Source organism: Salvelinus fontinalis, chromosome 4 (assembly GCF_029448725.1).
Source record: "Salvelinus fontinalis isolate EN_2023a chromosome 4, ASM2944872v1, whole genome shotgun sequence".
Lineage (NCBI taxonomy): Eukaryota > Metazoa > Chordata > Actinopteri > Salmoniformes > Salmonidae > Salvelinus > Salvelinus fontinalis.
Genome location: NC_074668.1, coordinates 29,873,485 through 29,897,860, shown reverse-complemented (window position 1 = coordinate 29,897,860; position 24,376 = coordinate 29,873,485). Strand labels below are relative to the sequence as shown.

General features: G+C 40.9%; 1 protein-coding gene across 2 annotated transcripts in view; it reads left to right on the top strand.

The window, feature by feature from the left end:
* The window catches only part of LOC129853492 (transmembrane protein 132C-like), a 211,449-nt gene that overhangs the window by 11,541 nt on the left and 175,532 nt on the right, over positions 1 to 24,376 (top strand). The gene's annotated exons all lie outside the window — the stretch shown is intronic.

Sequence of the window (24,376 nt, the reverse complement as noted above, 5' to 3'; positions counted from 1 at the left end):
TTACATGTTTCATTTATATTTTTGTTCAATGTATACAGTGCATTCGGAAAATATTCAGACCCCTTCCCCCTTTCCACATTTTGTTAGGTTTCAGATTTATTCTAAAATTGATTACATTCATCTTTTTCTCATCAATCTACACACAACACCTCATAATGACAAAGTGAAAATAGGTTTTAAGAAAAAAACAAAAATACCTTATTTACATAAGTATTCAGACCCTTTGCTATGAGACTTGAAATTGAGCTCAGATGCTTCCTGTTTCCATTGATCATCCAAAGAGATGTTTCTACAACTTGATTGGAGTCCACCTGTGGTAAATTCAATTGATTGTATATGATTTGGAAAGGCACAAACCTGTCTAGTATATAAGGTCCCACAGCTGACAGTGCATGTCAGAGCAAAAACCAAGCCATGAGGTTGAAGGAACTGTCCGTAGAGCTCCGAGACAGGATTGTGTCGAGGCACAGATCTGGAGACGGGTACCAAAAAATGTCTGAAGCATTGAAGGTCCCCAAGAACACAGTGGCCTTCATTGTTCTTAAATGGAAGATGTTTGGAACCACCAAGACGTTTCCTAGAGCTGGCCGTTCGGCCAAACTGAGCAATCGGGGGAGAAGGGCCTTAGTCAGAGAAGTGACCAAGAACCCTGATGGCCACTCTCACAGGGCTCCAGAGTTTGTCTGTTAATAAGATGGGTCAAACTTACAGAAGGACAACCATCTCTGCAGCACTCCACCAATCATGCCTTTATTTTAGAGTGGCCAGACATAAGCCACTCCTCAGTGAAAGGCCATGACAGCCCGCTTGGAGTCTGCCAAAAGGCACCTAAAGGACTCTCAGACCATGAAAAACAAGATTCTCTGGTCTGATGAAACCAAGATTGAATTCTTTGGCCTGAATGCCAAGTGTCATGTCTGGAGGAAACCTGGCACCATCCCTACAGAGAAGCATGGTGGTGGCAGCATCATGCTGTGGGGATGTTTTTCAGCGGCAGGGACTTGGAGACTAGTCAGGATTGAGGGAAAGATGAACGGATCAAAGTACAGAGAGATCCTTGATGAAAACCTGCTCCAGAGTGCCCAGGACCTCAGACTGGGGTGAAGGTTCACCTTCCAATAGGACAGCGACCCTAACCACACAGCCAAGACAACACAGGAGTGGCTTTGGGACAAGTCTCTGAATGTCCTTGAGTGGTCCAGCCAGTGTCTGGACTTGAACACGATTGAACATCTCTGGAGAGACCTGATAATAGCTGTGCAGCGACGATCCCCATCTAACCTGACAGAGCTTGAGAGGATCTGCAGAGAAGAATGGGAGAAACTCCCTAAATATAGCTGTGCCAAGCTTGTAGCGTCAAACCAAACGAGACTCGAAGCTGTAATCGCTGCCAAAGGTTGTTCAACTAAGTACTGAGTAAGGGTCTGAATACTTACAGTACCAGTCAAAAGTTAGGACACACCTACTCATTCAAAGGTTTTTCTTTTATTTTTACTATTTTCTAAGTTTTTGAATAATAGTGAAGACATCAACACTTTGAAATAACACATATGGAATCATGTAGTAACCATAAAAGTGTTAAACAAATCAAAATATATTTTAGATTGGAGATTCTTCAAAGTAGCCACCCTTTGCCTTGATGACAGCTTTGCACACTCTTGGCATTTGGCCGGAGCAAGGAGTCTGGGTAGCCAGGCAAGGTTATTCATTGACAGGGATGCAGTTAATGCTGGGAGAGTCACAGCAGCTGAAGGAGGAGACAGCATGGTTTGTGTGCCTATGATGCCAATTGTAGACTATCCATACTTGATCCCCAATTGCATCTGGATGAGAGGTAGGGATGGAAGATGGGTATTTCTCCTAGCCAGCAGTCCAATTGGGACACCGTTCAGTGGTATCAATTAAAAGAGGGGTGAGGTTGAGAGAACATATTACAGTTTGAACTTTGGGGAGATACAGTGGGGCAAAAAAGTATTTAGTCAACCACCAATTGTGCAAGTTCTCCCACTTAAAAAGATGAGAGAGGCCTGTAATTTTCATCATAGGTACACTTAAACTATGACAGACAAAATGAGAAAAAAAATACAGAAAATCACATTGTAGGATATTTAATGAATTTATTTGCAAATTATGGTGGAAAATAAGTATTTGGTCACCTACAAACAAGCAAGATTTCTGGCTCTCACAGACCTGTAACTTCTTCTTTAAGAGGCTCCTCTGTCCTCCACTCGTTACCTGTATTAATGGCACCTGTTTGAACTTGTTATCAGTATAAAAGACACCTGTCCACAACCTCAAACAGTCACACTCCAAACTTCACGATGGCCAAGACTAAAGAGCTGTCAAAGGACACCAGAAACAAAATTGTAGACCTGCACCAGGCTGGGAAGACTGAATCTGCAATAGGTAAGCAGCTTGGTTTGAAGAAATCAACAGTGGGATCAATTATTAGGATATGGAAGACATACAAGACCACTGATAATCTCCCTCGATCTGGGGCTCCACGCAAGATCTCACCCCGTGGGGTCAAAATGATCACAAGAACGGTGAGCAAAAATCCCAGAACCACACGGGGGGACCTAGTGAATGACCTGCAGAGAGCTGGGACCAAAGTAACAAAGCCTACCATCAGTAACACACTACGCCGCCAGGGACTCAAATCCTGCAGTGCCAGACGTGTCCCCCTGCTTAAGCCAGTACATGTCCAGGCCCGTCTGAAGTTTGCTAGAGAGCATTTGGATGATCCAGAAGAAGATTGGGAGAATGTCATATGGTCAGATGAAACCAAAATATAACTTTTTGGTAAAAACTCAACTCGTCTTGTTTGGAGGACAAAGAATGCTGAGTTGCATCCAAAGAACACCACACCTACTGTGAAGCATGGTGGTGGAAACATCATGCTTTGGGGCTGTTTTGCTGCAAAGGGACCCATGATGACTGATCCGTGTAAAGGAAAGAATGGATGGGGCCATGTATCGTGAGATTTTGAGTGAAAACCTCCTTCCATCAGCAAGGGCATTGAAGATGAAACGTGGCTGGGTCTTTCAGCATGACAATGATCCCAAACACACCGCCCGGGCAACGAAGGAGTGGCTTCGTAAGAAGCATTTCAAGGTCCTGGAGTGGCCTAGCCAGTCTCCAGATCTCAACCCCATAGAAAATCTTTGGAGGGAGTTGAAAGTCCGTGTTGCCCAGCAACAGCCCCAAAACATCACTGCTCTAGAGGAGATCTGCATGGAGGAATGGACCAAAATACCAGCAAAAGTGTGTGAAAACCTTGTGAAGATTTACAGAAAACATTTGACCTCTGTCATTGCCAACAAAGGGTATATAACAAAGTATTGAGAAACTTTTGTTATTGACCAAATACTTATTTTCCACCATAATTTGCAAATAAATTCATTAAAAATCCTACAATGTGATTTTCTGGACTTTTTTTCTTCTAATTTTGTCTGTCATAGTTGAAGTGTACCTATGATGAAAATTACAGGCCTCTCTCATCTTTTTAAGTGGGAGAACTTGCACAATTGGTGGCTGACTAAATACTTTTTTGCCCCACTGTAAGAGAAAATTTATTTCATAAAATAAAAGAATGGGTATGTTTAGCCCTTATAAATGACTGTTTTATGAGGTAGCAATTTGCCTATTCTGAATGTACTATATTACAGTAGGATTCAATATATTGAGTCAGTGCTTTTCCTCCCATTCCATTTATGTTTTCTGTGTGTGCTCTGTAATTAATGTGCATAACCTTCACCAACAAATGTGCGCACACACAAATTCTTTCTCTCTCTCCCTTTCGTTCTCTCTCTCTCTCTCTCTCTCTCTCTCTCTCTCTTTCCTCTCTGTCTCCTCCCCCCTTACAGCTCTATGAACTGAGCCGGAAAGCTGTTTTTCTATATTAATAGTGGAAATGCAATATCTGATTTTCTTTTGTCAAATTAGTGAAAATGTTTAGTTTCCAACTGCAGTAATAACTTGCTTAAACATATACAATAAATACACAGACCCATAGATGACAAGCAAAGAGCTGAAAATGTTCAGACAAAATATGATATATAATCTATTCAGTTCTCTCCCTAAACGTCAACAAAATGAATGAGCTTATCATGGACTACAGCAGACAAAGAGGGAGCATGTCCCCATCCTCATCGACGGGGCCACAGTGGATAGGGTCAAAAGCTTAAAGTTCCTCGGCGTGGACATCACTGAGGACCTGAAATGGTCTCGCCACAACGACACCGTGGTGAAAAAGGCGCAACAGCACCTCCACAACCTCAGGCGGATGAAGAAATGAAGAATGGCCCCTTAGACCCTCACGGATGGGGCGGCGAATAACCCGAACGTCTAGCAATTCAAATGTTGCGAGTTTGAATCTCATCACGGATAACTTTAGCATTTGAGCTAATTAGAAACTTTTCAACTTCTTAAAAGTTTTTAGATACTTTGCAACTACTTGTTAGTTAACCCTAACCTTAACTAACGTTAGCCAGCTAGCTGTTTACATTTACTTTGTTAACCACCATTGGAGTAAAACAAGTTTATATTTTGGAATACGATGGTGTACAACAGTTGAACTAAGTTCATGAGGCATAAGTTAAATTCTTCAAGAATCAATGGGTACATTCATTTATAAGTCCAAAAATGTATGTAGCAACTGCTGATCGCCCCTTTAAAACTACAAGGGAACATCCTGGTATTGCAGTGATTGGCAATGTCCTATTTTAAGCTACTATCTCAAGTTTTTGTGACTCAAAGGGGCTATGGTCCTCATTATGAGCAATAATAGTGGAGCATCTCACATCATTGATGATAGTATTCACTTCTTGTTTTTAACTTTAGCTTTACCATGAAAAGCTCCATGGTTGTGGAATGGGAGAGATAACGGCTTCGTCCCGGTAGGATTCCTCAACACTAGATTGCTTGACTGTCCATCTTGGCAGTCAGGCAAGAGGGCTTTGAAAATGAAATGTGCTCAGCATTGCCCTTCGCACAAATATTTATTTTTACTTAAGAGACATTGTCTGAAGCAAGACAGCACATTGCTTTTCCTTGTGATCTAGTCTGAAATAGAATACTCCCTCTCCCCTTGTTGTGTCCTTAATGGCTTTCTTCTTCTGGAAAAAAATAGAGGTACTTAGTTCCCACTCTGACAGCTTTTGGGTTTTACCACAGATTTAGAGCCAGTCCATCTGGAGCCGCAACAGAGGTTATTTTAAAAAGGAAAGGGCCACAGTGAGGTGAATGCACACTTCCTCTTTAGATAGATCATTCTACTGCATTTTCAATAATGGGTTATGAAAATAAATAATTTAAGGCTATTTGTATGTTTTGTAATGGCTTTTGCGTTCAAGACCTACTGTATCTGGATTTTTTCTTCAAAGGATTGCAATATTTCCATAGATACATAACTAAGATAGTAAGGTTATGTTTTCAGTAAATGCCAAATTAGCAGAAACTATGAAAAGACAGATTAAGCCAGGAGTAAGGTCTAGTTGAAAAAGTGATTTTCTAGTCTGGTTCCCTTCGTAGAAATGCAGTGTTGTCATGTTGTAGAATGTATTGTTCGGTAATATGGGTGACACTGGGAAAGGTTTACCAATATATTTAGGAGGGTAGGAGGGCCTGTGTGAATGTAAAATAATACTGAGCTACCATGCTGCACTGGCTTTTTATGCACCAGCTCACTATTTTAAAAGCTTGTATTATACCTGCGTTCCTTCATCAGCTACAGTACAGCCACAGTACCCGGTTAGTAAGAAACTCAAGTCATATGAAACAAATTATGAAAGGAATATCTGGTCAACTTTGTAGTTCTAGACAGATGTTTGACTGTAGTTGTACTTTGGTGTGAGATACTAGCTTCTCTTCCCTGGCAGCCTGGGATGATCTGATCTCAGTGAGGTGTCTGAACTGTGGTGGCGTATTAAAGAACATCCTGAGGCTGAATCCAACTGAAACATCCTCCATCCTCTAATGTGAGCTGCCCTCCATTTCTCACAGCCATTAAAGAAGCCTGTAGCTCAGTCAGTCATTGGCTTTAAACGTGCACACTTCCTTCCACCACCATGCATAACAAATGGTTGCTACTGCTACACTGAGGTGTTGTGTTGTTATAGTCACATGTAAAGACCTGTACTGTAGAAATATCCTGTTGAATATTTCATTTTTTTATATCTATTTGACAATTTTTTTTAATTTTGAGGGGAAATGACTAACGAGAGGGTTTGAAAAGGTGTGTGGCAGTGTGCAGATTACGTTCTTGCCTGCCATCACACAGCCACCTATTTGATATGCCATTTTTAGACTCTGGGTATGTGTCTTCTGTAGTACAAAGAGGAGAAGGTTACATGCCAAGCTAGATGCTTAGCCTCTGACTGGAGAAGTAGCTATTGTCCTCAGGTCTCTCAGTCAAGGCGGATGAGGCAGTCATTGTTCCACAGATCCTCTTATTCTGTATGCACAATTATCATTAAGAGTAGTTTTGATTACTTGTCATCAATGACATTGTGTGCAATCAGTGGTAATATTTTTTCAAGATTCTGTAGATTTCCTGTTTTGTGATAAGAGGACAGGGGGTCAACTGGTACTGTAGGTGTTATACTGTCCAATGAAGAGTGAAAGGGTTTGTCAGGGCCACTTGTAGCTGTTAAGGACCAGAGCAATAAACTCTCTCCACACGACTCTGGTAAGGACTATCCTTGACTATCCCCCCCAGCTTTTATCCTTTTGGTTTCTGTCATGTTAGGAGGCAGAGGTCATATTGAAAAGGCATCCACGTTCTCTCCACAGCTCCACCATCACCTCGGTCCACATGGTGCGCATTGTCCTTAATTTGCTCATCGCCATCATTGTTTTGGTCTCACGTGCTGAGTGCTCTTTGACTATTGGCAGTAGTCCTTGCCCGGTAGTGTCGTAGCACTGCTCATACGACAAGATGCACAATCAACATTTCTGACATGGCAGAAAATTATCGGGAAATCTGTCACGGGTCTGGAGAACGGAACAGCCATCATCAGTGCATCCTTGACCCGCTCAAACTACGCGAGTCCCAACCTAACTGATTCTAGACCAAGTTTATAGGATTTCACCCTAATCATGAAAATTAGTCTGGGACAGCAAAAATGTAGCGAATTCATGGCAAAATCGTTTAGTGTATGCCCGGCATAATGTAACAGCCCGATGACGATAGTCACTACAATTCCTTATATTACAGCAATGTATCTGATCTTTTTTGTCTTCATATTTTGCACTGTAAATCTTCTGCAATGAATATCTCTGAGCTTCAAGTTGTGGTCTGAGAGCAATCCTTTTGGGTGATATGAAAGTGTAATCATCATTTTATTGACCTGTGCTTAGTCAGATGTGGCGAGAATGGAGATTTCAGTGTGTGCTGTTTCCTGTAGTGAGACCGGCGGAGAAGTGAACTATATTTTTTTTACAATTAAAATGTTTAGCATTTTCTCATCCTCGTAATGTTTACTGGAACATTTTTATTTGGTTACATACTTTATTTTTTACACCCGTTGTGCCCTGCACCGGGCAGTATGTTGTCTGAGCAGCAGCGTATAGATCTTTGGTGGGTTTGTGTCCACTTATTCCCCTGGTCTGCTCTCATTATTAAATGTCCCTCAGTGCACACAAAGAGGCCGACTCACTCTGCCCTCCGAGAGGCCCTGTGTTTGCCCTGATTTACGATATCACTTTGCAATAAAGGGCAGTGTGAGGGCAAGAGATTCATTAGGCGGCCAGTTTATGTTTTAGAAAAGTCCGGAGCGGCCCTGGGAATACTGATTGGCACACAAATCTGTGCTTGTCTCATCCTCCCTGTCCAGGCCAAAAGCTCTCTGGCCTGGCCTTGTATCCTCCCCTACAACCGTGTGCGCTGCCTGCTCTGGCACAATGGAGCCCTTCTTCTCTGCATCCAGGAGACCAGTAATGTCTACAGCCCAGCCCAGGTCACTCACTGATTGATAACGTCTGTGATAACAGTGTTCCAGACACATCAGGCCTTATCACAGCACCTGAACGTTCCTTTTTAGCAACTAATTGTGTCCCCGCTGTCTCTCACAGCGAGGCACATTGGGACGAGAATGTGGTGGTCGGGGTTCTTCTCTTCTCTGCCCCACAGCTTTACCAAACACATCCAAAGAGTACAGCTACAGCTACTGCTGTTGTTTACTTTTCCCTGGTCAATAGTCTTTAATCTCCAAGATGATGCTTTCTCTCATAAACTCAAAAATAGCTATTCTCTTAGTGAAGCCACAGGCCCATTACTCATTATTAGCTCTTACCGTGTAGAATGTGGCCATCTATTAAATGTCAGGCAGCAAACAGCTACAGCAGGCTCACCACTATAGTCGAAGAGGAAACTGGTTTTACACACAGCAATTTGCACATGAGTAGTTATTATAGATGTAATTTTGCTCATCTCAGGGATAGAGAGGGAGGGGTAATAGCGCCTTGGGAAAATGTCAGTTTTTTTAATAGAAAAACAACCAAATTGGATGTTCTAAGTCCACAACAATGCTTAAACCCCCTCAGGAGACCACCTTTGAGGTCTTGAAAAATCAAAAAAAAATAGATTTTCGGGTGGGTTGCACCTTAATTCAAGTGTGCACCAGCCAGAGCCCATTGTTTGGATGATTTTCTGTAGTGTGCATGTGATTGCAGAGTTTGGAAAACAAATGGCCAATGGATTGATGCAAATAATCGTGATATCATTCTGCCATGTAGGCATAGGCTACTTTGTAGTTAACATTTAATTGAGAAGGTTTTTGGGAAAGCCTTTCCATCTCTATGGTTATCATTAGCATCATTGCTAATGGCTACATAAAGTGTAGTCGTACGTGTGCACCTCAGACACACACAGACAGGGGCATTCCTGTGCTGTTTCAGAAAGTTGCAGGAAACTACAAATCCCTGAAGCATTTTGTTCATGTCTTATGATTAACTTGGGCAAGTGAAATAATAAAGTTCATTATATTTAGTGGATTTACTACTAAGTTCAATACATTTTTGAATATTGTTGAATTTCGTTTTAATATCTGTCTTCTGTAATTCCGTCCAAACTTTCCATAGCATAGATTTTATACGTCCCTAGAAAAGTAAACAAGCAGAAAGTAATATCATATTGTATCGTGTATTGATTCGTCCCCTGGTGCCTTTGCCACTTTCTTACATTTCTTGGTGGCTCAACAACATAGATCATTCTCAAATGATGCTTGAAAGAAAAAATATATTTATTATTGTTGACACTAGGGCACATATTCAATAGCCCTTATTAATTACATATGATGATAAATAGGCTGTTGGTAATCCATAGGGAGGAGAGAGCTTTAAGTCATTCTTCATATTTAAGGAATGTCCCATTCGGATTAAAGTCAGAGCTGTGGACTGTGGGGGTCAAAGGTGTAAGAGAGAGGTACGCACCCAGGAAGAGGAAAAGAAGAGAGGAGGAGGAACTGTCAAAGTCAACCAATATAGCCTTATCCCAGGAAACATGACCCCATTGGCCCCATGTGGGTATTCGGTGGGCAAGGTAGACACAGGTTAGCCCACACCAAACCCACACCAGCCCAGCATGGGCTAGCCCACAGCAATCCCACACCAGCACCACATGGGCTAACCTACACCAGTCCGACACGGTCTAGCCCACACATAGACGTGGGAAGTAACAAATAACATTTTAACAAGGCACACCTGTTAATTGAAATGCATTCCAGGTGACTACCTCATGAAGCTGGTTGAGAGAATGCCAAGAATGTGCAAGCTGTCATCAAGGCAAAGGGTGGCTACTTTGAAGAATCAAATATCTAAAAAATATTTAGATTTGTTTAACTCTTTTTTTGGTTACTACATGATTCCATATGTGTTCATTCATAGTTTTGATGACTTCACTATTATTCTACAATGTAGAAAATAGTAAAAATAATGAAAAACCCTTGAATGAGTAGGTGTGTTCAAGCTTTTGACTGGTACTGAAAAAATTGTGCACTGGGCCTTTAATGAATCCACCAGATCAGAAGCAGTAGGGATGACCAGAGATGTTTTCTTCATATGTACGTGAATTGGACCATTTCCTGTCCTGCTAAGCATTGAAAATGTAAAGCATACTTTTGGGTGTCAGGGAAAATGTATGGAGTAAAAAAGTACATAATGTTCTTTAGGAATGTAGTGAAGAAAAATAAAAAGTTGTTAAAAATATAAATAGTAAAGTGAAGTACAGATACCACAAAAACGACTTAAGTAGTACTTTAAAGTATTTTTACTTAAGTACTTTACACCACTGAGTGAAACCTATGGTCCTTTATTGATGCCACTTGTTAAATCCCCTTCAATCAGTGTAGATGAAGGGGAGGAGACAGGTTAAAGAAGGATTTTTATGCCTAGAGACAATTGAGACATGGTTTGTGTATATGTACCATTCAGGGTGTGAATGAGCAAGACAAAATATTTAAGTGTCTTTAAACTGGGTATGGTAGTAGGTGCCAGGTGCACCGTTTTGAGTGTGTCAAGAACTGCAACGCTGCTGGGGTTTTTCACATTTAACAGTTTCCCGTGTGTTTCAAGAATGATCCACTACCCAAAGAACATCCAGCCAACTTGACACAACTGTGGGAAGCATTGGAGTCAACAATGGCCAATATCCCTGTGGAATGCTTTCGACAATCAAATCAAATTGTATTTGTCGTATTTGCCGAATAAAACAGGTGTAGACCTTACAGTGAAATTCTTACTTACAAGCCCTTAACTAACAATGCAGGTTTAAGAAAAATACCTAGAGAAAAATAAGAAATAAAAATAAGAAATAATTAAAGAGCAGCAGTAAAATAACAATAGCGAGGCTATTAACAGGGGGTACCAGTACAGAGTCAATGTGCGGTTAGTCGAGGTAATTGAGGTAATATATACATGTAGGTAGAGTTATTAAAGCGACTTATGCATAGATAATAACCAGAGAGTGGTTTCTCAAATGACTGCCTCGCCTGGTTCACCAACTACTTCTCAGAGTTCAATGTGTCAAATCGGAGGCCCTGTTGTCCGGACCTCTGGCAGTCTCTGTGGGGGTTCAATTCTCGGACCGACTCTTTTCTCTGTATACATCAACGATGTCGCTCTTGCTGCTGGTGATTCTCTGATCCACCTCTACGCAGACGACACCATTCTGTATATTTCTGGCCCTTCTTTGGACACTGTGTTAACTAACCTCCAGACGAGCTTCAATACCATACAACTCTCCTTCTGTGGTCTCCAACTGCTCTTAAATGCAAGTAAAACTAAATACATGCTCTTCAACTGATCGCTGCCCGCACCTGCACGCCCGTCCAGCATCACTACTCTGGACGGTTCTGACTTAGAATATGTGGACAACTACAAATACCTAGGTTTATGGTTAGACTGTAAACTCTCCTTCCAGACTCACATTAATCATCTCCAATCCAAAATTAAATCTAGAATCCGCTTCCTATTTCGCAACAAAGCCTCCTTCACTCATGCAGGCAAACATACCCTCGTAAAACTGACTATCCTGCCGATCCTTGACTTCGGCGATGTCATTTACAAAATCGCCTCCAACACTCTACTCAGCAAATTGGATGCAGTCTATCACAGTGCCATACGTTTTGTCACCAAAGCCCCATATACTACCCACCACTGCGACCTGTATGAACTCGTTGGCTCGCCTTCGCTTCATATACGTCGCCAAACCCACTGGCTCCAGGTCATCTATAAGTCTTTGCTAGGTAAAGCCCTGCCTTAACTCATCTCACTGGTCACCATAGCAGCACCCACCTGTAGCACGTGCTGCAGCAGATATATTTCACTGGTCACCCCCAAAGCCAATTCCTCCTTTGGCCGCCTTTCCTTCCAGTTCTCTGCTGCCAATGACTGGAATGAATTGCAAAAATCAAATTGTAGTGGTTCCAGGGTTTCTGGGATGATGGTGTTGATGTGAGCCATGACCAGCCTTTCAAAGCAATTCATGGCTACAGATGTCAGTGCTACAGGTCGGTAGTCATTTAGGCAGGTTACCTTAGTGTTCTTGGGCACAGGGACTATGGTGGCCTGCTTGAAACATGTTGGTATTACAGACTCAGACAGGGAGAGGTTGAAAATGTCAGTGAAGACACTTACCAGTTGATCAGCGCATGCTCGGAGTACACATCCTGGTACTCCGTCTGGCCCTGCGGTCTTGTGAATGTTGACCTGTTTCAAGGTCTTACTCACATCGGCTGCGGAGAACATGATCACACAGTCGTCTGGAACAGCTGATGTTCTCATACGTGTTACAGTGTTACTTGCCTCGAAGCGAGCATGGATGTAATTTAGCTCGTCTGGTAGGCTCGTGTCACTGGGCAGCTATCGGCTGTGCTTCCCTTTGTAGTCTGTAATAGTTTCCAAGCCCTGCCACCTCCAACGAGCGTCGGAGCCGGTGTAGTACTGTTCAATCTTAGTCCTGTATTGACATTTTGCCTGTTTGATGGTTCGTCTGAGGGCATAGCGGGATATCTTATAAGATTCCAGGTTAGAGTCCCGCTCCTTGAAAGCGGCAGCTCTACCCTTTAGCTCAGTGCAAATGTTGCCTGTAATCCATGGCTTCTGGTTGAGGTATGTAACTACAGTCACTGTGGGGATGACGTCATTGATGTACTTATTGATGAAGCATGACTGATGTGGTGTACTCCTCAATGCCATCGGAAGAATCCCGGAACATATTCCAGTCTGTGCTGGAAAACAGTTTTGTAGCTTAGCATCTGCTTCATCTGACCACTTTTTTATTGACTGAGTCACTGGTGCTTCCTGCTTTAGTTTTTGCTTGTAAGCAGGAATCAGGAGGACAGAGTTATGGTCAGATTTGCCAAGTGGAGGGCGAGAGAGAGCTTTGTACCCATCTCTGTGTGTGGAGTAAAGGGAGTCACTACAAAGATACAGGCATCCTCCCTAACTCAATTGCCAGAGAGGAAGGAAACCGCTCAGGGATTTCACCATGAAGCCAATGGTGACTTTAAAACAGTTACAGAGTTTAATGGCTGAGGATGTATCAACAGCATTGTAGTTACTCCACAATACTGACCTAATTGACAGAGTGAAAAGAAGCAATCTTGTACAGAATAAAAAATATTCTAATACATGCATCCTGTTTACAGCAAGGCACTAAAGTGCAAAAAAATGTGGCAAAGCGATACATTTTTTGTCCTGAATTCAAAACTTTCAGTATCTCATTCAATGTTGTGCTCCTAAAAAGAGAAATGGGGCATAAAATGGTTTGATGATTTTGGAGAAATGCTTTTGGCCCACTTCACCTGCAGTGAAGATGGAACTGAGTGTTCCCAATGTCCAGACAGACAGGTGCCAGAGAGGCCGGCCAGCATGCATGCAGTCAGTGTCACTGCAGTGTCTCTCTGAGTCTCCAACCTGCCTGCAGTAGCAAATCAGCCTTGGGTGTACTGTAAGCATTACCTCCACACAGCCTCAGGCTCACAAAGTGGGCTGACTCACATTACGTACAATGCTGAGACTTAAAAACAGAAATAACAATTCAACAGAATATTTACAAGTTAGAATATGACTATTTCAGCATACTCTCTGTGATTCCTATCATATATAATTAAATAGGAGCATTGTCTTACTTTTAATATAATATATAATTAAACAAGATAATTGTCTAACTTTTTTTCTGATCTAAGACAGCATTATGCTGATTCATAGTTAAATAGATTAAATTAAATTTCTTAATTGTAGGCAACACATTCAGTGTCACGATCGTGTGAGGGAGAGACGGACCAACACGCAGCATGAGGAAAATAAGCCATCTTCCTTTTATTGATGACGAAGGCAAAACGAAACAAAACACTTACACACTAACAAAACAATAAAACGACAGTGAAGCTATGAACGTAGTGCACACACAGGCTACAAACGTATAACATAGACAATTACCCACAACACACTAAAGCCTATGGCTACCTTAAATATGGCTCCCAATCAGAGACAACAGAAATCAGCTGTCTCTAATTGGGAACCCATTCAGGCAACCATAGACATTCCTAGACAACTACACCCAACATAGACACAGCTAGACACATTCACTCCACACAAACCCATACACTACACCCAACACCCCCTTTACCATATAACCACCCAAAACTGACAAAACACAAAACATTCCCCCATGTCACACCCTGACCTAACTAAAATAATAAAGAAAACAAAGAATACTAAGGCCAGGGCGTGACATTCAGACACTTATCAGTGAATGTGTGGCATGTGCATTTTGACAAACATATTTACTTGGCAGTGTGCTTGTAGTGCTTGTAGTCCTAAAAAACGGAAATGCGTTAGCATTCCAATGGGGGAAATGAACAGGGAAAATACATGGTATTATGATATACGCCGATAATAAGGGCTGAGGTTAACACAGGCTTAGGAGACCTTATATGTTTTGTTCTATGAGATAATATCAGTCAGTTAACATGACCGTTATGAATTATGAAGCCTTAATGTGCTCAAAAAAAGTCAGTTGCTAACAAATCTTAACTGTCAGAGAAATGGAACTAGAACATATTCTCAAAAACATTTCACCTCACTAGGCCGACCACGCAAACTAGTCTACGCTACAGTCCGCCAAAAAGCTAGTTAGAACCATATCTCTTCAGTGGAAAGGAGCTAATTGTATCAGTTCCCGAACAATGTTGTCCAGAGGAGACTTTAGGTATGTATCATAAGGTAAGCTAAGCCTGTTAGCTAGATGTCAAAGGCATGCGATCGGAGGTGTAGTTTGAGCTTTTTATTTGTTTTGAATATATAAATGCTTTAAAATTCACAAAAAGTTATGTTACCTAGCAAAATGTATAAGATCTCCTTAACCTAATTTCATAGGTTTTGAACAACAAACCATTGCAGAGATAAGCCTCCGTTATTGCCTACAAAAATGTCATTACTATTGCTCTCTATTAGCAAGAGTACTAATCATCAAATAAGCCTTATCATAGTTCTCTTTCGAGAAGAGCTAGCCACATCCTGCTGTCAGCATGGTGGTGGGCTTGGGGAGAGCTACACAATGTTTGAGCCATCAGGACAGACAGACAGATAGATAGGCAAGTGGACAGGCTCCCAACAAGAGAGTGCATGTAGCTCCCAGGCCGAACCAAGCAGTCAGAGTACTTGACTAAACAAGCGGCACTCCTTATACACCTCATACATACATGCTCAGCCATGCTATCACACAGGCTCCAGACCAGACCAATGTGTTTGTAGAGCTGAAACAGGACTGACAGAGCAGGCAGGGCAGCAGCCTTCACACATGGAGTAGGCTGGGTAAATTACTGGCTACTGGAGAGGACACCTAGGATGGAGACAATGTTCCTGCTACCCACTGCCTTGTCTAATGATGTGGGTGGCCACTGGAGGACCACTGGAGGGAGGGGCGGGCTGGCTGGCTGCCTTTCTACTCCTTGCACAGGTCAACAAGAGACAGGGAAAGAGTAGTATGATTAGTATGCAAAATACAGCCCTAAAATTGGATCGGGTGTGATAGAGTGGGATACAAAAGTTTAACAGCACAGAAGGAAAACTTAGCAAAGAGAAAGAACTCCACAAGATATAAGCATGCAGAGAAAAGTCAATAAAAGGAGCATAAGCATCTGACAGCAACAAACAGAGGGGATGAGCTATCTGTAAGGAATAAGAATACCCAGCAAACATGTCCACATTGGCATGATGTGGGCCAAATGCGGGCTAAAATATTGGCCACATGTTTGCTGCCAACGTTGAGCCAAAGCTTTTTTGCTCATCGGCTCTACATTGGCCCACAAAGCATTTGCCCAGTGTGGCCTAGTGTGGGCAGCCCATATCTGGTGAAGGCAGCCTGAAATAAGCCATTATTTTCCCAGCAAACATGGGCTAAAATATTGCCTCTGTAGGCTGCCCACACTGGGCCGATGCGCTTTTTCTATTTAATACGAATGTATGTACTTATAATGTATTCATTACAATTGAATTAAATGCATAAATTGTATAATGTTCAATTTTCAAGGTATTGAGGGAACACGATACATTGTATCAGAAAGACAATAAAGTTGTTAGTATCATACATACAGTAACTCATTAAACCAAAAAAACGTCTGTGCTACAGACGGTTATATCGGTCCACTAATACAGGACTATTAAACACACATGCTTAATTTGTAAATTATGTCTGAGTGTTGGAATGTGTCCCTCGGGGATTCGATCTTGCAACGGTTACTAGTTAGAGTCCAACGCTCTAACCACTAGGCTTATGTATATTTAAACCCAAATACTTTTAGACTTTTACTCAAGTAGTATTTTACTGGAGGACTTTCACTTTTACTTGAGTCATTTTCTATTAAGGTATCTTTACTTTTACTCAAGTATGACAATTGGATACTTTTTCCACCACTGCTTTCACCTTTATTCACCTGGTCAGTCTATTTCATGGAAAGAGCAGGTGTTCCTAATATTTTATACACTCAATGTATATTATTTCAATTCCAAGCACTGACATGCTGACTCTTGGTTACTATGGATTTGGGTTCAAGGTTTTCCCATCCCTCTTTATTTCCTTTTCACTCTTGATGTTTTCTGTTTTTTTGAGGTTGTAAATTCAGAGCCAATTCCAGAGACTGATTCCATCAGAGATTTGCATACAAATACCCAGCGTCTGGGAAATGGGACCTCACAGTTGTCTATGGGTGTAAGCATATTGTAGACTACAATATGCTGCAGTTACTCTACCAGATAGTCAAATAATGAACTACTCAAGGGTTGGTGGCTTCAGGCTGCTTTTATTAAGATACAAATGAAGAATTATTTTCTGATGTAAAACACATTCAGTGCTTTGTGTATTTGTTGTAAACATACAATTCCAACCTCCTTTATTACATATATCAATTAATCTATCTCCAGCATGTTATTTTACAATGAGCATAGAATGGCTTTGTCTTTCTACAAAGCTGCCTCACAAGGATTGCATAGAGGAATGTAGCTATCTGCTTTTGAATACACATGTCAAATTCATAACTATTTTTTATTGGTAGATTTCATGTGCTCACACAGGGCTTCCATTTGTTGCTGGTGCTTTGAATGGAATTCAATAATGTGCAAAGATTTATACGTTCTAGGGAGTCTGAATTTACAACATCCCTTTTTTTCTTCCTTTAAACTTTTTTCCTCTCAGTTTAGAAATAGTACTACTAAATTCGGTCACAAACAGGTTAAAATGATGTTGATTAATGTGCTCCCTCTGAGAGATCTTGGCCGTGCTTGTAATTGTAATAAGATAATGGTTAATTAATTTCTTATTTTTCTTTGTATCAAATGTTCACAATTGGCTAGAATGGTCCTCAGAAATTTAAACTGCACCCCCCTTGGGCCATTCAGTATAATTTTGTAAATTACGGATCATTCACCCAAGTTTAATCAAAATCGGGCCAGTGGTTTCTGAGAAATTGTGTGTGACTGACATAGATACAGTTCATAACTATAGCGCCCCCCCTTGGGCCATTTTGTAAATACTGTATCTCTATGGCAAGACATATCATTCACCTACGTTTAGTCAAAATTGGACCAGTGGGGTCTGAGATATTGTGTGGATCAGTTACTCATGTCCCCGAGCATGTGTGCCAAATTTCATCACTCTGAGTCAAACAGATCAATAGATATACAGTACCAGTCAAAGTTTTGGACACACTTACTCATTCAAGGGTTTTTCTTTATTTTAAATATTTTCTACATTGTAGAATAATAGTGAAGACATCAAAACTATGAAATAACACATATGGAATCATGTAGTAACCAAAAAAGTGTTAAACAAATCAAAATATATTTTATATTTGAGATTCTTCAAAGTAGCTACCCTTTGCCTTGATGACAGCTTTGCATACTCTTGGCATTCTCTCAAACAGCTTCACCTGGAATGCGTTTCCAGCAGTCTTGAAGGAGTTTCCACACCTACTACCTTTCAGAAGTTTGGGGTCACTTAGAAATGTCATTGTTTTCCATGAAAACATACATGAAATGAGTTGCAAAATTAATAGGAAAAATAGTCAAGACGTTGACAAGGTTATAAAAAATGATTTTTAATTGAAATAATAATTGTGTCCTTCAAACTTTGCTTTTATCAAATAATCCTCAATTTGCAGCAATTACAGCCTTGCAGACCTTTGGCATTCTAGTTGTCAATTTGTTGAGGTAATCTGAAGAGATTTCACCCCATGCTTCTTGAAGCACCTCCCACAAATTGGATTGGCTTGATGGGCACTTCTTACGTACCATACGGTCAAGCTGCTCCCACAACAGCTCAATAGGGTTGAGATCCGGTGACTGTGCTGGCCTCTCCATGATCCCTTTAATCCTGCACAAATCTCCCACTTTACCACCACCAAAGCACCCCCAGACCACCCCCAGACCATTTTCTTAAACAAACAAGGACATATTCAAGTGACCCCAAACTTTTTAACGGTAGTGTATGTTGAGCACTTGTTGGTTGCTTTTCCTTCACTCTGCAGTCCAACCCATCCCAAACCATCTCAATTGGGTTGAGGTCGGGTTATTGTGGAGGCCAGGTCATCTGATGCAGTACTCCATCACTCTCTTTCTTGGTCAAATAGCCCTTGCACAGCCTGGAGGTGTGATGGGTCATTGTCCTGTTGAAAAACAAATGATATTCCCACTAAGCGCAAACCAGATGGGATGGCGTATCACTGCAGAATGCTGTGGTAGCCATGCTGGATAAGTGTGCCTTGAATTCTCAATAAACCACTGACAGTGTCACCAGCAAAGCACCCCCACACCATCTTCATTGCTTCACGTGGGAACCACACATGAGGAGATCATCCGTTCACCTACTCTGCATCTTACAAAGACACGGCGGTTGGATCCAAAAATCTCAAATTTGGACTCATTAGACCAAAGGACAGATTTCCACCAGTCTAATGTCCATTGCTCATGTTTCGTCGCCAAAGCACTCTTCTTCTTATTGGTTTCATTTAGTAATGGTTTCTTTGCAGCAATTCGACTATGAAGGCCTGATTCATGCTCTCTCCTCTGAACAGTTGATGTTGAGATGTGTCTGTTACTTGAACTCTGTGAAGCATTTATTTGGGCAGCAATTTCTGAGGCTGGTAACTCTAATGAACTTATCTTCTGCAGCGGAGGTAACTCTGGGACTTCCTTTCCTGTGGCGGTCCTCATTCATCATTGCTCTTGATGGTTTTTGCAACTGCACTTGAAAAAACTTTCAAAGTTCTTGAAATGTTCCGTATTGACTGACCTTCATGCCTTGGACTGTCATTTACCTTTGCTTATTTGAGCTGTTCTTGCCAAAATATGGACTTGCTTTTACCAAATAGGGCTATCTTCTGTATAACCCCCTACCTTGTCACAACACAACTGATTGGCTCAAACGCATTAAGAAGGATAGACATTCCACAAATTAACTTTTAACAAGGCACACCTGTTTAATTTAAATGCATTCCAGGTGACTACCTCATGAAGCTGGTCGAGAGAATGCCAAGAGCGTGCAAAGCTGTCATTAAGGCAAAGTGTGGCTACTTTGAAGAATCTCAAATATAGAATATATTTAGATTTGTTTAACACCTTTTTGGTTACTACCTGATTCCATATGTAATTTCATAGTTTTGATGTCTTCACTATTATTCTACAATGTAGAAAATAGTAATTTAAAAAAATAATTATTGAATGAGTTGGTTTGTCCAAACTTTTGTCTGGTACTGTAAACATGTGCCGTTATATCACCACCGTGTGATCGATATTAATTTTCTTGCATACGTTGAGTCTTGACAGTGTTTGCAACATGTGCACCAAATTGTGTTACAATACGAATATCCTAGACAGATTTATATGCATTTACGTGCCAGACCACGCCCATCTGAATGTTTATTGTCAATAGCGGCCATGTTGTATTAGGTACTAGTCTGGAAAATATTTTTGAGAGACCTTTGTCCATAGTTTCCAAATATCAAGTTTTGTGCAGATCGGTCATTCGGTGCTCGAAGAGTATAACAAAAAATACATAACGGAGGACTTTATGGGTCCCTGAGGCAAATGTGTTCCTTTGTGAGGAGAGGGAACTATGTACCGAATTTCATGAATTTAGGTCAAAACAGGGTGAGGAGCGTGACCTTTTAAAGTTTGCATTTTCAATCTCTTGTTATAGTGCCACCACCTGGCCAATCGTTGTATACTATGGCAAGATGCAACATTCACCCAAGTGCTGTCTGAGATATCGCGTGTGACTAACGTATGAATGTACTAACAGACGGAGCCAGATCCACAGTTCCCGATTTCATTGTGGGGGACAACAAATTCACTCAACTTTGCAATAATATATTAAGTCTATAAAGGTTTTCCTTTCAGCACACACTGCATAGCTAATCTTGGTGGTAACGCTTAACATTGACAGGTAATTCTTCTCTTGAAAATATCTCAGACTTTTGTTGACTCCATAGACACCAAACTGTTGCCCATGCAGTGTATGGTATCTGTCATTCACTGTCAATACAGCGTGACTAACGGTTGTAAAATGGTCATTTGACAGCTGTTAACTTCTACTTCCTCCCAATCCCGGGTCTGGGAGCACCCCCACCAGTAAAAAAGCTGACTAGCATAGCCTAGCATAGCGTCACAAGTAAATAGTAGCATCTAAATATCATTAAATCACAAGTCCAAGACACCAGATGAAAGATACACATCTTGTGAATCCAGCCATCATTTCTGATTTTTAAAATGTTTTACAGGGAAGACACAATATGTAAATCTATTAGCTAACCACGATAGCAAAAGACACAACTTTTTTTGTCCACCATTTTTTTCCTGCATAGGTAGCTATCACAATTTCGACCAAATAAAGATATAAATAGCCACTAACCAAGAAACAACTTCCTCAGATGACAGTCTGATAACATATTTATTGTATAGCATATGTTTTGTTAGAAAAATGTGCATATTTCAGGTATAAATCATAGTTTACCATTGCAGCCACCATCACAACTCTCACCAAAGCAACTAGAATAACTACAGAGACCATCGTGTATTATCTAATTACTCATCATAAAACATTTCTTAAAAATACACAGCGTACAGCAAATGAAAGACACAGATCTTGTGAATCCAGCCAATATTTCAGATTTTCTAAGTGTTTTACAGCGAAAACACAATATAGCGTTATATTAGCTTACCACAATAGCAAACATCACAACAGCAGTGATTCAAAGTCAAAAATAGCGATAACGTATAAACCACCAAAATATATACATTTTTTCACTAACCTTCTCAGAACTCTTCAGATGACAGTCCTATAACATCATATTACACAATGCATATAGAGTTTGTTCGAAAATGTGCATATTTAGCGGCACAATTTGTGGTTATACAATGTGATTAGTGGCCAAAACTTCAAGCAATCTGTCCGTCGCCATCTTGGAGAGGCACCTATTCTAATCGAAAACTATTCATAAACTTGACTAAAAAATACAAGTTGGACAGCAAATGAAAGACAAATTAGTTCTTAATGCAATCGCTGTGTTACATTTTTTAAATTAACGTTACTTCAGCATACAGCGTGCGCTAAAACGAGACCGCACCGAAATTCATGGCGGAATTATTATTTGACATTTGTCAACATAAATACGAATTAACAACATAAAGATTGCTTACTATTTGCCGAGCTTCCATCAGAATCTTGGGCAAGGTGTCCTTTCTCCAGAACAATCGTCTTTTGGTTGAAAGATGTCCTCTTCTCATTGAGAAATAGCAGCTAACGATAGCCACCCACTGGAGAGGTGTCCAACTAGTGAAAGCGCGTCACAAAGAAATCCAGGAAAATCGCAATAAACTGATAAAAACTGCTATAAGTCGGTTTAAATTAACTACCTTATGATGTCTTTAACACCTATAACGAATAAAAACATGACCGGAGATATAGAACTGCTAAAACGAAAGCGTTTGCAGGACGCCATTGTGATGTCCCCTTGCGCCAGATGCCCAGTTGAAAAGAATGGTACTTCCGTTCCATGATCATTTATAGTGGCCCAGATTGCGCAATCCACTCCATTCAAATTCTCCCCGCTTACTGACATCTAGAGGAAGGCGTATGCAGTGCATGTAGCCCGATGGCTTACATGGGCACTTTAAACTGACCTCAGAACAGGGACCTCGATTTCTGAAATCTCACTCCCTGACAGGAAATGTGCTGCAGAATGAGTTCTGTTTCACTCAGAGAAATAATTCAAACGGTTTTAGAAACTAGAGAGTGTTTTCTATCCAATAGTAATAATAATATGCATATTGTACGAGCAAGAATTGAGTACGAGGCAGTTTAATTTGGGAACGTAAATATTACAAAGTCCCAACAGCACCCCCTATTGAGAAAAGGTTTTAACAAGGGAATAAATCTGACTGACTTTAAAAACAGGCTGATTGACTAAGAAAACAAGAGTGATCCCATTCGTAGATGTGTATACGTACACTTAGCAGTGTTCTATGTGTAGCATTAGCCTATGAATGTGAGGCACAAATGGACATTTAATTCCTTCTCAAGTGTGTTATGGCATCTGCAAAGCCCAGACGATAAATATCATTATAGTAGAGACATGAGAGAAATGCTGAGGCCTTTGGAGCAAGTGCTCTGTCTTATAAGGCTTGCTGGATTGAGACAGCTCCTGAGATGCGAATAGAAACATCGCCACCATGGGACCACAGAGGAGGAGACTTTGTTCCTGATTGTTCTATCTTGTATTGCTCTTGCTGGACTATCAAACTTTTCATTTGTTAATGTCGTCGTACCATCTGCAACAATGCTTCTTGTGCACAAACAACACTTCTTGAGTTTGTTCAGAAAATAACAAATTACACTGCGGTATAGTATTGTTCAATGGATTCTGTCTTCTGTTATAACAGCTAAGTGATGTTTAAGTGGAGCTGTTATAGAGAGAGAGAGTCCCTAAAATAAACAGTGCGAGCCCCTTCGCTAAACAGTGTTGTGTTGCCCTTCAGATGCAGAGGCAGGCAGGCTGCATCCCTCGCGGCCTCCAGGCTGCCTCCATGTTGCCTGCATGGGCCAGACAGGGCTGAGGTCAAGTGGGCGCCATGAATCACAAATCCCTGGCTGATTTGTAAATTGTCGGGACATTGATTTACAAGGCTGGGGCTAAGGAATGAAATCCTCTCTCAGCAAACGTTGAAGATGGAAGTGTGCTGTGCAGGCAGGCGGGCGGGGGGAGGGGTGTAGTAATCACAGCAGATTGCTCTTAAAAGGAAGGTCATAGCCCACTCTTTGGGTGATTAAAACCTTTTTACCAGTGTAGTGTTTTCTCCCTCATCACAAAGGCCATCATGGAGTGGGAGCTGTTCACAATGGCCCACCAGAAACAACTCATACTTCATACAGTATGTTCATGTACATCTTGCTTATTTAAAGGTGCAAAATTCAGAAATAGCTCCGCCATTTCCTGGTTGCTAAAATTCGAATAGTTTGCCTAATTTCAGTTTGTGACTAAACAAGCAGTGTATAATGTAGAAAATCACTTTACCATCTAAAACATATTTTCAATAACCGAAAATATTGTGTTTGAAGCTGCCGTACAAAGCTGAAAGTAAAAGATGCAACAAACAAATTTAAGAACGGGAAGCATAGAAATAGAGCACATTGAACAGATCTGCCGCTTGTTCGACTTGGTTCAATGAGAATGACAGATTTATAACTCGCATTTCTATGTGAATTTGATCGGGTCACCCAAAAAAGTACAGAATTTCAGCTTTAACACATCGTGAATTGTAGGTCTACTTAAAGTCGTCTTTCATATGAGTTGCAATATGATAATTATACCTGAGCTTTTCATGAACGTTATACATATTTAAATGTTTACTTGTTCTTGTTTTATCACAATCTGTGTTGATAATCTTGTCATCATACTGTTGGTGTAGTCTGTGTTGGTGCCTCTACTCTCTGTCGGCACCTCTCTGGCTTTGTGCAGTACTCTTTGTTCTCACACTAGAATATTGCATATTTCCCTTCCATCTGGAGACTGAGCTGAGCTCAGCTGAAAGATTGATTTACCAGAGGTTCAATATAATTGGATCTCACTCCGTTTTCAGAGCAGAATATTTTGAATGTTAGGTGCAGCCAACATGAAGGGAGCGGGGGAGGGGGCAGCAAAGCATGAAAAAGATACTAGTGCTAAGTAGAATATCATTGAACAAAACTTATGATGTGGTTATTCCAGATGTGGTTCCCAGAAATGTGACCATTTCCGTCTTTGTGAATTTGAAATCAATATGTATTATTATTATTTTTTTATTACAATATGACAAAATATATGGATAGTAATGTAATGTG